Below are 14,592 nucleotides of genomic sequence, written 5' to 3' on the forward strand. Positions count from 1 at the left end.
GAAAAGATAATTACTTCAACATAATTAGTATCACAAATTATAACTTTATCTTCCCTTTGCGGAATTTGATTTTAACTTTTAATTTCTCAATAAACTCTCATTCAATAAAGAATTAAGCAACTTTAGCATACAGAAGAATCAACAAAGAATCAATACCCTACATTTACCCAGTTTAAAATCTAAAAGTTTAAAGAGTGGCACTTATTTCTGTAATTCTAATTGTAGTTACGGCATTACAATTCAGTTTTAAAACATCACCTATTGCATATATTGCACTGGTGGGTTTTAGCTTTTGCGTTCGTTGCGGCCCCCCTCCATCTGCAGGAGCGGCAGCAGCTCTTGTGTCAAACCCGGATTCTAACTGTCCCGCGGCTGGACTCACTTTCACTGTGCCGGTGGCTAACGTTACCCCTGCGCTCGCGGAGCGGTGGCGGCATCTGCGACAGTCGCGTGACTTCCTTCTTCCTCTCTTACATCTCGGGATAGGTTGGGCACTGGTCGCTCTCGCCCTCAGCCCTGCTCCGCTTGTTATGGGAGCAGGCATCTTTATCATTATTACAGCTGTAAAATTGTCAGGTGGTTTTGAAATTTTTACAACACTCGGACTCACTGTAACCGTTTGCGTGGGATCAGTAGTTCCGTGTGAAGGGGTCACCCCCCCCATGCCAGCCAGCTCGGGTGGGGGAGGTCTCCTTGCCCTCGCCTTTCTCTTAGCTCCCGGTGTTCTTTCTACAGCTCGACCTCTGGTTGCGCCTGCCGCACCTGGGGCGGTTCCCAAAACAGTAGGGGTAGCGCTGGGTCTCGTCACCCCCTCAAAGTCAATGGCCCCAGCACTCTCTCGTGCTACCGCACCAAACGGTTTCACAACTTTCATAGCACTCGCGTCTGCTTTCCCTGCTCGGATTACATTAGCAGGGATCAAAACCTCCTCGTCAGTTAACGTAACAACTGGGACTAGCTTTGTCTGTCCCTGCCTCACTGTGCTCGCCACGGTCTTAGATTTCGGGATCGCTCCCTGTTTTACAATACCAGAAACAGGCTACAACTTTCTTTTCGCTGCGCCAGCCAGCCCCGTTGCCGTGGTAACGGCCGTTCCAGAAACCTCCCCTGCTCTCTTAGCTGGGAGTTTCGTTGCCGCAGCAACGACTGTTCCTCCAATTGTCTCACCGCCTACCGTACTCGCTTTCTGTCCTCTACTTTGATACACTGACCAAGCTATATCTAATAATTCATCCATATCTCTTTCAGTACCACCTGCCCTTCGCAGTTTTCTCTTTATATCAGTTGTAGACTGTCTCACAAACAAGTATACTAGATGTTTCTTTCCCACATCTGGCTCTGTATCTATGTCAGTATATTTTCTGACAACATCTTTTAATCTGTTTAGAAAATATGTAGGCGACTCGTCTGCCTCCTGTCTAACTTCATACACCTTAACCCAACTCATTTCTTCTGCTTCTGCCCCTACAGCAGTAAACTTTAGGGTCTCTCTTGCACTCGGGGCATGCAACTCCGTTTTTACAGTTCTCATACTGTTATCACTACCGAAAAAATAAACTACTTCAGCACCCACCTGCGGCGCTGAGCTACTTGGTCTCGCAAACATACCTACACCCAGTGCTGTCGCCCCCCCGGGGCCGACACTTTCACTTTACTACCATTGTTAGAGTTAACTTCAATCCCTCTTATTTCCACAACAAATGCCGCATCTGTAACAACCTTTTCTGGTGTTACGACGTCAAAAGCAACTCTAGTAAAAGCTGACTTCTCAGCCTTCACAGCTCCTATCCCGTTAGCGATATAACTATCTACTCCTCCCGTGCTTACCTCTGCTGTCACTGCGGTAACCCTATCTACTCCGGCAAGGCTGCCAGCAGCAGCAGCTGCAAAGTTACAGGCTCCCTGCATGCTTGCCGGGACAGGCAGGGGAGACCCCGCTTCGATCGCCCCGCTGGGGCCAGGAGTTTCTCCTGGTGTCGCTCCTGTTTTAGCCAAATTAGATGTTACCTCTGAGCTTAACCCCGCAGCATAACTTTCGCTCTGCTCTGCCATGCTAGAAGCAGCTTCCACAAAAGCCGATCTTATTTGCACCGCGGTGCCTACTTCAGCCAAACTAACAGTTTCCATTCTTACAGCCACACTGGCGGGACTCACTCCCGCCGGCCCCGAGCTAACTCCTCCGGGGGTCTCAATTTGTCTAATCCCTCCCGGTGCGGCCAGACTCACACCCAGGAGTCCTCCAATGACCTGTACCTGCCCAGGGGCCGCTATTCCTGTAGCTCCAGCCCCCTCTGGCCTGCTTTCTCTCAATCCAGGGCATGTTAGCAGAAATAAAAATAGTTCTGCATATCTGATCTCCTCCCATTTCTGTTCTATATTGAGGAGTGAAATTAATTTCAACACTATATCCAATTCAAAGGGACCACATTCTGGCCACACTATCCCTCTTGTCTGTCCAAATAAGGGCCATGCATTTACAGACAATTTACAAAGTTCTTCCTTTTTTAAGATTGTATTTGGGCCGGTTAAAACTTTCCAATGCTTCAAAACTAAACCCAAGGGGGATTCTTTAGGGATCTCAAACTTTGAATCCACACAACCCATGTTTGTAAAATGCGAATGAACCACGACCACACACACTAGGATTAGAACTTACTACCTTGGGGTTACAAGCTGTTCCAGTAACCTCTCTGCTATTGTTCCGAGTCACACCGACTCCCAGAGCCTACACCGGCTCCCCCACGGCGTCAGAGCACACAAGAAGGCGTCCCTTCCAACAAACCAGTCCTAGACTGAACCCTGCTCTGACCCGGGTGGGCGGACCACCCTGTCCGCCTCCTGGAAAGCGACTCTCTGAGACTATATGGGCCCAAGTCTTAAATTTAACTTTCCAGGAACCCGTGTTCCCCACCTTCCGGGAACACAAACTTTCCCGCAGCTGCCAACTTCCCGCAGCTGCTAATTAAACCAGGTACCTTTTCCCTTATTTTGCCTTTTCTTTTCTCACCTCTATGCTCCGGCTTGCTTCCGTGAGTTCTTTGGAGCTGGGCTTCTCAGACCGGGGCGGGAATTGTCTCAGATAAAAGCCGGCTTGATGAGGAATTCCTGCACAATGAAAGTTTCCAGTCTGGAGAAGTTCCAGTCCAGGTTTCCCCGTACGGGCCACCAAACTGATGCCTGCTCAGCTGGTGCTTAGAAAAAAATCCAGGAGCCGTTAGTTGGGGTGAGATAAGAAAGGGTTTAATTGTGCCAAGGCAATAGATGGTAAACGACGCACGCGCGCCCCAGACTGTGCCCGAGATGTTACATTTATAACAATATCTGGCCAATCCCAAGTGTGTCCTCCCCGTAACTTTTGCTCCGGTCCACCCCCTGGCCCACCTCCTGGAATTGGGTCGGGGGGCTTTTGGGACCCCCTCTTCATCATCCTTCATCATCTTCGGGGTACAGAGAGCAGAGTCACCCAGTTCCTTGACTCTGTCCTGCGGTTTAGGCCAAGATACAAGCGTTCCCCAAACAAGACAGGCTTGCCTTGACTAAGAGACAAAACATCTTCTACTGGATATGGGAATAGGGTCGATATGGGGAGTATGGAATGGGGTGAGAGGATTAAGGAATGTATAAACTAAGGGGTACTATGGGGAGGAGGGAGAAAGGAGTGTTTCTAAAATCTACTTCTACTACCTATAAAACTTATAAGGTAGAAAAATAAGAAAACCATTGGGGTTTAAGGCATCGCCATCGAAGCTGTCTACTCCAGCCGCCCAGACCTCAAAGAAGAACCGTTTGAAGATGCAGACAACTGGTTCTCCGATGGCAGCAGCTTCGTAAAACAAGGAGTAAGGATGACAGGCTATGCAGTGACCACAACGGAAGAGGTAATCGAATCAAACCCTTTACCTGCAGAGACTTCAGCCCAGAAGGCAGAACTGATAGCCCTCACCCGGGCTCTCAAATTGGCAGAAGGCATACGAATTAATATTTGGACAGACTCTAAGTATGCCTTCTCTGTGGTGCACGCTCATGGAGCAATTTGGAAAAAAAGAGGACTGCTAACTGCCCAAGGGAAAACTCTCAAACATGCAGAGGAAATTCTACAATTGTTAGAAGCAGTCCAACTCCCTGCCCAAGTGGCCATAATGCATTGCAAGGGACACCTGAAAGGTGACACTGTTCCAGAAATAGGGAATAGGAAGGCTGACGCAGAAGCTAAATTAGCTGCTGCGAGAACTGAAGAAGTGACCATAACAGCTTTAGTACCAGGGGAGCTAGATACCAACTTTCAACCAAACTATCAGGAATCAGATCATAAGTGGATCCAAAGAAATAAAGGCAAATTGTTAGACAATGGATGGGGCCAACTAGAAACAGGACAACTAATAATACCAGGGAAACTAATGTGGCAGTTTGTAAAAACAGAACACAAAAAGGCCCATTGGAGTTTAGATCCACTTTATCAGTATTTGCAGGCTAGAATAGCCGGACCAAAATTATTCACTACCATAAAGCAAGTCACATCCCAATGTGAACGATGCTTAAAGAACAACCCAAATACAGGAACTAAAATAAATCAAGGAGCAATAAACCGAGGTAAATTCCCAGGTGAGGTATGGCAAATTGATTTCTCTGAACTCCCAAGAAAAGGGAGGTATAAATATTTATTGGTGTTGACTGACACATTTTCTGGGTGGCCTGAAGCGTTCCCCTGCAGGACAAACAAAGAAAGGGAAGTAACTAGAGTCTTGTTAAATGAGATCATACCACGGTTTGGGGTGCCAAAGAGCATCTCTTCAGACAGAGGTTCACATTTTTGTGCAAAAGTTGTGAGAGCAATAAGCAAAGCATTGCAGATCAAATGGCAATTGCACACGTCCTACAGGTCCAGGCCAGTGGGCAAGTGGAAAAAATGAACCATCTTATCAAACAGCAAATTGCTAAAATATGTCAAGAGACTAATTTACAATGGTACCAAGCTTTGCCTATTCCTCTGATCAGGTTAAGAGTTAAACCTCGATCAAAAGAAAAACTAAGCCCATTTGAGATACTGTACGGTCGACCTTATGCTATGCAAATTGTAAATAGTGATGCTATAGACCAAATAGGTAATCAGTATATATATGATTGGGACCCCTGGTGGCCTAGTGGTTAGGATGCGGCACTCTCACTGCTGCGACCCAGGTTCGATTCCCGATCCCCCAGGCAGATGGAGCTCGTTAGCCCTGTGAGGCCATCCATCTATGAGAAGGTCACTCTAAACAAACCTACATCCTGAGGACCTCACTGCCATTGTCCAAGCTGACTTGGCCCCAGCAGATGACCCTTAAAGGGTGGGCTCAGTTCAGCGCATGCTGTGTCTCACCTAAAAAATCCATTGCACAGGCTGGAAAGGTAAAAGACCTTTCCCAAAATCTTCGTTCGGGAAGACTGACCATACATATATATGATTATGTAATTGCTGTAGGAAAACATTTTGATAAAAATGCCACTGTAGTAGTAGAACACCAGCCCAAACAAACTGATTGCAAACTGCATCCGTTTAACCCCGGTGATTGGGTGTATGTTAAGAATCTTTTAGGAAAACCCCTACAAGAAAAGTGGGAGGGACCTTTCCAAGTGTTGCTGACCACCTTCACCGTGGTTCGGATAAAGGAGCGACCTACTTGGATTCACTACTCTCAGGTTAAGAAAGCTCCAGAGAACAAACAAGAAGACCCGACATGATGAATCCGTCCATCTCTCAGATCGTCTCAGTGCTGACCATTGGACTCTCGATAAGTACTATCGGACTTGCGATAAATGTTACTCTGCCCCGGAGCCCTATCCCAGAGTGGCCCTGGTCTAATGCCTATTCACCTGCCATATACGAACACCCACCTATGACCGCTTATGTTATGTTCAATGGCAAACCATACACACTAAGACAATGGAAAAGGGGTAGTGTTCTATTAGGCCGAGAGGGAGATAGTGTTCAAGTGGGATGCCGAGGATTTGATACGCTAGTAGAGCAGATAGGTGAAATCTCATTTCCAACCGAAAAAGTAGATAGGGTTAAATTAACTAATGAATCCAAACAAAACCTCTCAATTACATATAGTCACGTAACAGGTGAGGTTCATGCTGTTTGGATTATAAGAAAAGGACCAATTTTTTGTTGGTGGGATGAGATAAGAAAGGAAAAAGAACCTGAACCACAATGCGAGATTAGGATTTTATTGAACCAACCAGTAACAGTTTCCTGTAAAGGAGAGAGTGGGAATACTGCCAGAGCCTGGAAATTCGATATTGAACCTACCTCTGAAATTATCACAGACCCACCTGAGGGAACCACTAGCACTCCCACAACTCCTTCACTAAGTCGCAAAGGGGTACATAATTTGACCTTTGTAGGACCACAAGTGATAAGGAAATCAAATGAATTAAAATTACTGATAGACCCTACATATTCATTAAAGAAGATGCAAATAAACATCCAAACAGACATCACACACCTACAAAAGGATTGTCAGCCCTTTATACAGCAAAGCCTTGAGGGCTGGAACGCATGGCTGACAGCTAGATCACACCCCAAGCAAACACAAAGAGATGTGACTGGGTGGGTTGGCACTAGGCTAGGCGTATTAAACACCATAGATCAAGAAGTATTGATAAATAAGTTAAGTACTGTCACTTCTAATTTGGGAAAACTTAAAGTTCCCTTGAGTACATCTATGCTTACCTTGGCAGAGACCCAATCACTGGCAGTCAAATTACTAACCTTAGTAGCTAATCATACCACTGAAGATTTTCTTAAAATTGCAGACTATACTGGGAATATTAGTAAAGAAGTGGCACTTGCTATCCAGTGCATCCAAACACAACAGTGGGTGCAATCGGTGGCAGCAGGAATCTTGAGAGAAGGAACGTCAGGTACACTACCTCAGGAAATAAGGGAAATGATACTAAGAAATGGCTCTACCAGTCAGTTTGAGAAAGATCACCAAGCCTGGTGGCAATTAGTGAATTTTACTTACAATCCACAACATGAGCACATTGAGGCCTATGTTCTCACTATTAGTGCTGCAGAGGAGAAAGTTATCTTTCCTGTCTTGACTTTGGGAGCTATACATCAAAATGTTGTTGTTAAGCCTGTAGATCATAATGTTTGGGCTAGTTATAATAATGCTAAGAATAAATGGCAATCAGTTAGCACAGAAGCATGTATCCCTAAAGGACAATTAGGATATATCTGCAAAAATGCCATGGTAGAAGCAGAAGATTTATGCTTAGATGCTGAAAACAGTGTATGTACTTTTGAAACGCTTCCTCACAATAGAGCTCAATCACAAGTATTTCATGTAGGTAATGGATGTGCATGCGTAAGAACTGTTTGTAGTGACATCACCATAGATAACTGTCATGAAATAACCAATAATACTAACTTTTGCATATGTAACTTCACTAAGATTGTAGGCTGCGACTTTAACTATACCGCTCCTGTAACTACTCAACAACTAATTGAAGCGGAATACACTTTATATCATGATATACCAAGACTACAGATAGGCATGGATATTAACCTTCTCAAAGCAATGCTCACACATCCCGACACAGAGAAGTTAGTCCAAGAAGTAAACAAAACTACACAACGCATGCTGTAGCAAGTAGAGCATGACTCGGCGGGAATAAAGAATATCTTAACCAAAATTGAACAAGTAGGGAAACACCACTGGTGGGATATCTTTACGGGATATTCCCCAACAACAACCCAGGTTTTTCATTACTTGATACACCCAATCTTGATCATATCAATAGCTACGTTCCTGCTAACCCTTCTGAACGTGTGTCTGTGGTGTAAACTAAACTCCATAATCACAAGGACACAAGTAATCTGGGCAATGATACAAGCTTATCAACACCCTCAAAACTAAAACTTGATGAAAGAATTCGTAAGTTTGAGAAAGGGGGGAAATGAAGCCAAACAAGGCCTAGAAAGCAAATGTAATATAGCAATACGAAAAGTAGAGAGTTAAATTCGGAATATAGATTCTAAGCAAAAGGACAGAAGACTTGGTCTTAGAAACAGTGGAGGCAATAATTCATTAAGGTATGCAGAACACACAGACACGAAAGAACAGAAGCATATGTACTTAGGAAAACAGGAGGAACTAAGAAGTTAAAATGGGTATATAGAATGAAAACGAAGGTTGATAAGAAAGGAAGATGAACCAAAACCTAGGTATCCTTGCCAAAATATCAGAAACCTCTGCCAGATGCACTAGGAAATCAGCCAGAATAGCGAAGTTCACGAAAGTTTATGATGGTGATGAAAGCAAGGACAAGGAGTCATGAGGCCGAAGAACAGGAACGACCCCTCAAGTTCTCCCCAAATTGAAGACCACGCCTCTAACTCCACCTAAACTCCACCTGTTATGAATATTAAAAATGTATGTTGCAATATTATGCATATTCATGCTTGATGATGTAATTGCTTGGTAAAAATTGTATAAAAGACCAACTGTGAATTGCTGGAACGAAGCAGTTTGTCCAGGGCGACCTGGCTGCTTCCAGTGCCATGAATAAAACATACTTCCTGCTTAAAGGTTAAAAACTTTGTCTCTGAGCAGTTACTCAATCCGTGCCTTTTTGGGGCCATAAAATTGGCATCAGCGGCACTCAGGACGTCCACTATTTGCAGAATCAAGCATGGTTCTGATGTTCCAGCATGCAAGAGTCAGTTTGGTTACACCTTTGGAGGCAGGTGTATGCCTTTGTCTTTTGCTCTTTGTGTGACCGCATTAGTAGAAGATGCCCGTTGGCCGTGGTTAACCAACCGGGTGAAATGTGGAGATGAGCTCTGATTAGGCCACCTTTACTAGGCCCCTCTCCGAGTGGAGCAAGCAGTGCTGTCCTTGAAAAGGCTACTTGGTCGTTCAGGGTGTTGCCCCAAGAGACTGTCATCTCCGGTCAGTCTCAAATGACCAATATCCTGAACCGCCTGCATGCAGGGTTGAGTCTGCGACTTCCAGTGCACCTTTCACCTGCTGTTTCGACCCTCGCCTGTCGCTACAGGGCTTTGTGAATGTGGGTAAAGCCTTTGAGCCTGCGCAGTGGATTTTTTTAGGTGAGACGCATTACGCGCGGAACTGGACCCACCCTTTAATCCTAAGGTTTATCTGCCAGGGCCAAGTGAGCTTGGACGGTGGCAGTGAGGTCCTCAGGACATAGGTTTGATTAGAGTGACCTTCTCTTAGATGGATGACCTTACAGGGCTAAGCGAGTTCCATCTGCCCGGGTTTGGGATGAGAGTTATCCTTCTCCTAGGATGACTGTCAGAAGGCTAACAAGCTCATCCTGCCCAAGGATGTATTGTATCTGGTCCTACGGTTTTGACCTGTCTGGCATGGGTGACCCTACCGAAGGCATGTACCATTGCCAGCATAGCTCACAACCGCATAGGGTTACACAGACTACATTCCTACTATTAAAATGATTAGGGCAAGTTTTACACTTCCTACTTTTCTGCCACCTATCTATATTCAATCCCAAGGAAATACCCAGGAACAACCCTTTGTCCTGACCACCCTTTCAGGATGTAACGAATATATCTGGAACATACTGAACCTGGGCAGTAGCCGCAGGTGAACCAAAAACAAACAAACGCACAAAACCGTTCCGACCCCCATACCCACCTAGGGCTCGAGTACCTCTCAAGGCCCTAGCCCGGCCGAGACCCCCAACCCCCCAGAGGAAACCATTATCCACCCTGACCTTATCCTCCCCCCACCATGTTACCTCATATCTTCCCACACACCACTTACCTGCGACACTTCATGCAGGGCTACCCTGCCTGCCCACCCGCCAGTCCGAGGACCCCCACGGTCTGCCCAGCACCCTTCCCCTCCCCCAAACCAGACCGACAAACCTCTGTGTGCTCCGAGGCTTCCACTCTCCTCTCTCACGAGGGTGCAAAGCCACGTTGGTGAAGCTCCCTCTCTCCTTTCCCCTGCCGTGGGTGGCCCCGCGTGGGCCCGGGGGTGGCCCCGGGTCACGTAATCTACCGAAGGCTCCACAAACTGCACAGATTCTAACAGAGACCAAAAAACTGCTCACGAACTTCCTCTTTACTATCGTGTTACATGACAAAACAGTCACCAAAAGGAAAAAAAGAGCCAACTTCAAAAGCAAGCTAGTACCAGGAAGTTATGAACTTCCCCCGCTGAAAAATTCCTTATCTGGTTCCTAATTACAGGATCCCGATGAGCATCACCCAGATACGAGACCCACATTTAACAACCTAGACGTTTTAACAACACAACTTTGAGACTTAAAAGATACATTTGAAACCTAACAGCCTTATAAGATCTCATCGCGATTAATGCAAACAACCCACTGCTTCTTTAGTGTAAGTACCGACCGCGAGCAGAGAGAAAGGGCGGGGTGGGCTCAGCTCCCCCCGGGACCACTCCCCCCCGTGTCCCCCCATCCCATCCCTGGCTCACCGGTCATGGTGACAGCTCCGCTCAGGCCTCTGCACCATGGGGCTTCCGCCCGGGCCCACACACTTCAGAGGGACAGATGGACAGTCAGGCTCGCCACCCTTTTCTGGGGGAATTTCCAGGTGGGCAGGTGAACACAGCGCTGTGGAACCGCCTCCTGCCCGCCCCCGCCCAGCAGCAGTGGCGCAGGGAGCAGGGAGTGGCTATCCCCCCACTGAGACCCCCTGTTATGACTCGCCCCAGGAAAAGGGGAGGGGGGTAACCCAGGTTCTCATCAATAATTCCCTTGGGGTGAATTAGAGTGAAACGACACTGAATAATCGGTTTATGGACAGACCATACAGGAGAACTGTATGGTGAGTGTATGGGGACAACTACCCCTTGCTCCTGCAATTCTGCAATTTCTGGGGTAATGTTTTCACGTGTTCCTAAAGGGAGTGGGTGGGGGTTTACATTTGTTATTTTAGAAGGAGTCAAACTTGGAGCAGTTTGCAACAGACAGACAGAGGGAGATGGGAGACCAAACACCCATTCTCTCCCTCTGGTGTCTGTCCAGGCTCGCCCCTTTAGTAGATCCAACCCCAGGATGTTCGCTGGTAATGGCCCCACAATCATGATAGTTTCTGTGGCTGTCTCATCTCCAGGCAACCAGCATTTCACCCTAGCAGTGTATTGGGGTTGGGATTTGCCAAAAGCATCAGTTACCCATATCTTTTTTTTGTCTGGCTTAATGCCACAATGAGCAGCAGCTTCAGTTTGGAGTGCTGAGATCTGTGCACCCGTGTCTACTACAAATGTAACCAAAGATTTAAAAGGGTCGAGAGGAAAAGTGATTACCATATCTCCCTGACTGTTTTCTGTGAGCTTTCTCTCATAAACCCACTGGTCATTTTTTGGTTTATTTACTTGAGAGCGGTAAGTCCAGTTTCTTGCCTCAGAACTGGTCAAACTGGTTAGTCCTGTTTCTGGAGAGGTTGAGGGGATCACAGTGTTGGACTCCTTAGGGGGGCTGCCCCTAGGGGGTGACTCGTGCTCTTTGATCTTATCCCAGTGCTTTATCAAGTATTCCAAATTAGCAGTGGGTAATTTGTCCATCACTTCTCAAGGAATTCCTTTTGCAATACCTTCCACCCACAAACTGCATCTCTTTCCCCCGCTTAGATGATGCATTTTGTTGACAAATACCTGGCGAGGCAGGTTTTTGGACCTTCCCTGCCCTCCTGCTGTGTGTTCTCTGGCCACTTGTACCAGAGAGCCCCAGCTGCTGACCAGTAGCTATTAATTCTTGGGCTATCTCCAACCAGGTTATCCCTGGTGGAGCATCCCTTCTTCTAGGTCTGGAGGTTGCCTTTATGTGCTCCTGTAATTGTTTAGCATAAACTTTTAGTGCATCAGGCAGGCCTCGGATTAAGACCGGAAATCTCTGTGGATCCGCCTCGAGTTCCATTGGGGAATTTCGTTGTGGGTCTAATAATTTTGTGTGCAGTAATTGGAGACATGCGGTTTTTTGTACACTTTTTACAATGTGACCAATTGTGGGTGTTTTAATCGTGTGAGGATCTCCCCTTTCTATAGGGTCTAACCCGCCTGCCCAGTAGGCAGCTCTTTGGGTCAGGGACCACGTTGCTCAGTTATCATTTGTGGTCAGGAAGACCCCTGGGCCCCAAAATCCTCTGACCTCATCTTCACTCAACAAAATCCGATCTCCCCCGGTAAGGGACACCCTCCACACATATTCAGTTTCTGATTCACTGGCCTTACGGATGTATTTCTCCTGAATTTTGGTGAGTACTTCCCCCGTGTACGGGGCAGTGCGTGTGGTAGTTTGCCAATCTGCCCCTTGGCCAGTGGTTTCAGTTTTAATGAGGGGATGCATATGTATTACCTCGTCCTCCGAATGACCTTGCTTAAACTCTTCCAATTCCCCAGAGGGGTACAGGGATTTGTTAACATCTACCGGTCTAGGGTATTTTGAATTGATGTCCCGTAATTCACAATTTTTCATTTCCAGTATCTTTTTAAGCCTTTCATTTTTTTCTTCCTCATCTTGCAGGGCTGACCGAAGCAACAAGTTAATGTCTCTCTCCCCCCGAACTGCCTCACGCTCAGCAGTTAACTGCAAGCGTTCTTTTTCTAATTGCTCCTGTAATGCCTTCATTGACTCTTGAAAAGATCTTATCACTTCACTGGTACATTTTTGAATAGCCTCTTTTTCTAGCTGGTCCTGCAAAGCTCTCATTGACTCTTGGAAAGATTTTATCACCTCACTTACAGATTTCTGAATAACCAATCTGTCATGGTTTGAAACTGGCTCCCCCTCAAGAACAGGGGGGCTCAGAGGTGATTGGGTGCCAGGGCAGTGTTGCCTCGAGAGCCAATCACCACTCATGTTGTTCGCTTCTGTTCAAAATCATATATAGACAGCACTGGAAGCTGTTGGCAGTTCTGCTGTTGGTGTCTGCTGTGTGTAGGTGTGGAAGGCCAGGGGGTGGCTGGGTTCCTTCTTCCCCCCTTCCGGGGAGGAGGAGGGGAGCCCTGCAGCCCCCCAACTCTGCCTAGGCCAGAGCAGAGTTAAAGGCAGCATTTTGAGTGTGTGCAGTGAGGGAAGAGACTCACAGCACCTGACCTGAGGTAAGAGGAGAGAGGCAGGCTTTGCAGCCAAGCCCTCTCCCCTCTCCTTTCTACAGTTAAGCTGTGGAGGGGGGCTTTTCCTTTCCCTCTGCTGGAAAGTGGAGGAGAGGCTCAGCATTGAAGTTGAGCCAAGAGACGGGCCGGAGGAGGAGGTTCGGTGCTCGGGAGAAGAATCCCAGGCGAAATTGGAGACAGGCCAAGGGCTCGGGAGTTGCCCTGCCAAAGCTGACCGGGGGCAGCTGAAAATTGACTTGGAGGAATGAAGATTCCAACGCCTACTGTGATAAGCTACGCTGCAGCAGCCTACGAGCCGAGGTATGAGACTGAGAGAGAGAGATCGTACAGCAGAAATGACACAGACCAAGGAGAAAGGACTCAAAGCTACTTTTCTTGGACTTTGTGAGGAAGGAAGGACTTCCAGAAGCATCTGAAGGTTGGTTAGGGAGTGTTCAAGGGTCCAGAACACTCCCACGAGAGAAAGACTGGTTACCCAGCAGTCTTGAAAGGCTCTTCCTGGACTAAGTTAAAGGGAGGGGCTTAAAAGGACTGAGAGAAGTGTAATAATATATATATATAGTTGCCTTTAGTTTGTATAGTATATTTATTTGTGTAAATACATATATATACTTCTCCTTCCCCTATAGAAACCTCTGCCCTGAAAGTTTCTCTCCGGTGTTGGGATAAATTGTGGGAAGAGGTGGGGGGAGGCCTGGAAATTGGATTTTGGATTTCTAATGTGGCTCAAACTGCCACACAATCTTTCCTTTCGCACTGTTCTAAGGACAATGCCTAAAACAGCACCTACAAAAAACAGTCCTAAACCAAGGACAAACATCAGGAGGGAATAATCCCCATATAACTCAACTTGAGGTGTCATCCCTTTTGACTCAATCATTAACCCAGCTCAGGTTAATGTCTTTCTCCCCCTTAACCCTCTGAGGGTCGGTTTGACTCTCTCCTGGAAAACCTTTCAACAGGCCCAGGTACCAGAGAACCTTTCAACAGCTCCAGCCTACACAGGAAACCTTTCAACAGGTCTGATGTGCCCAGGTCACACCGAGAGGAGAAAAATTCTCACTATAATTTTACAACGAAGGGACAGTCACCATTTGACTCACCCTCGGTATCAGTTTTGGACTACACCGATTACCCCACCACATCCAAAGGATCCTGCCGACTATGCCAAAAATGTTACGACCTGCCCCAGGAAAAGGGGAGGGGGGTAACCCAGGTTCTCATCAATAATTCCCTTGGGGTGGATTAGAGTGAAACGACACTGAATAATCGGTGTCTGAAAACATATATAGGTAGGGTTTATTTTAAACATATATAGGTAGGGTTCACTTTAACAATTTTGTTTCAACAGGTATGCTAGCATTTTGGGTGTTGTCATATAACAATGTGACATAGAGATAACCTTGGGGGGGGAGAAAATGCATAGGGGAGAGAAAGACAGGATAAGAGTAAGGGAGAGTAAGGAAAAAGA

The 14,592-nt window shown here is 46.6% G+C and overlaps 1 long non-coding RNA gene across 1 annotated transcript; it reads right to left on the reverse strand.

The window, feature by feature from the left end:
- Positions 1 to 724: 724 nt before the first annotated feature.
- LOC113960747 lies at positions 725 to 14,101 on the reverse strand. The gene is made up of 3 exons (XR_003532086.1): positions 13,862 to 14,101; positions 12,571 to 12,683; positions 725 to 735 (listed from the first exon to the last, which is right to left on the reverse strand). It is a non-coding gene; the product is annotated as an uncharacterized LOC113960747 (long non-coding RNA).
- Between the last annotated feature and the right edge of the window lie 491 nt (positions 14,102 to 14,592).

Source organism: Neopelma chrysocephalum, unplaced genomic scaffold (assembly GCF_003984885.1).
Source record: "Neopelma chrysocephalum unplaced genomic scaffold, ASM398488v2 Primary Assembly neopelma1_96860, whole genome shotgun sequence".
Taxonomy (NCBI): Eukaryota; Metazoa; Chordata; class Aves; order Passeriformes; family Pipridae; genus Neopelma; species Neopelma chrysocephalum.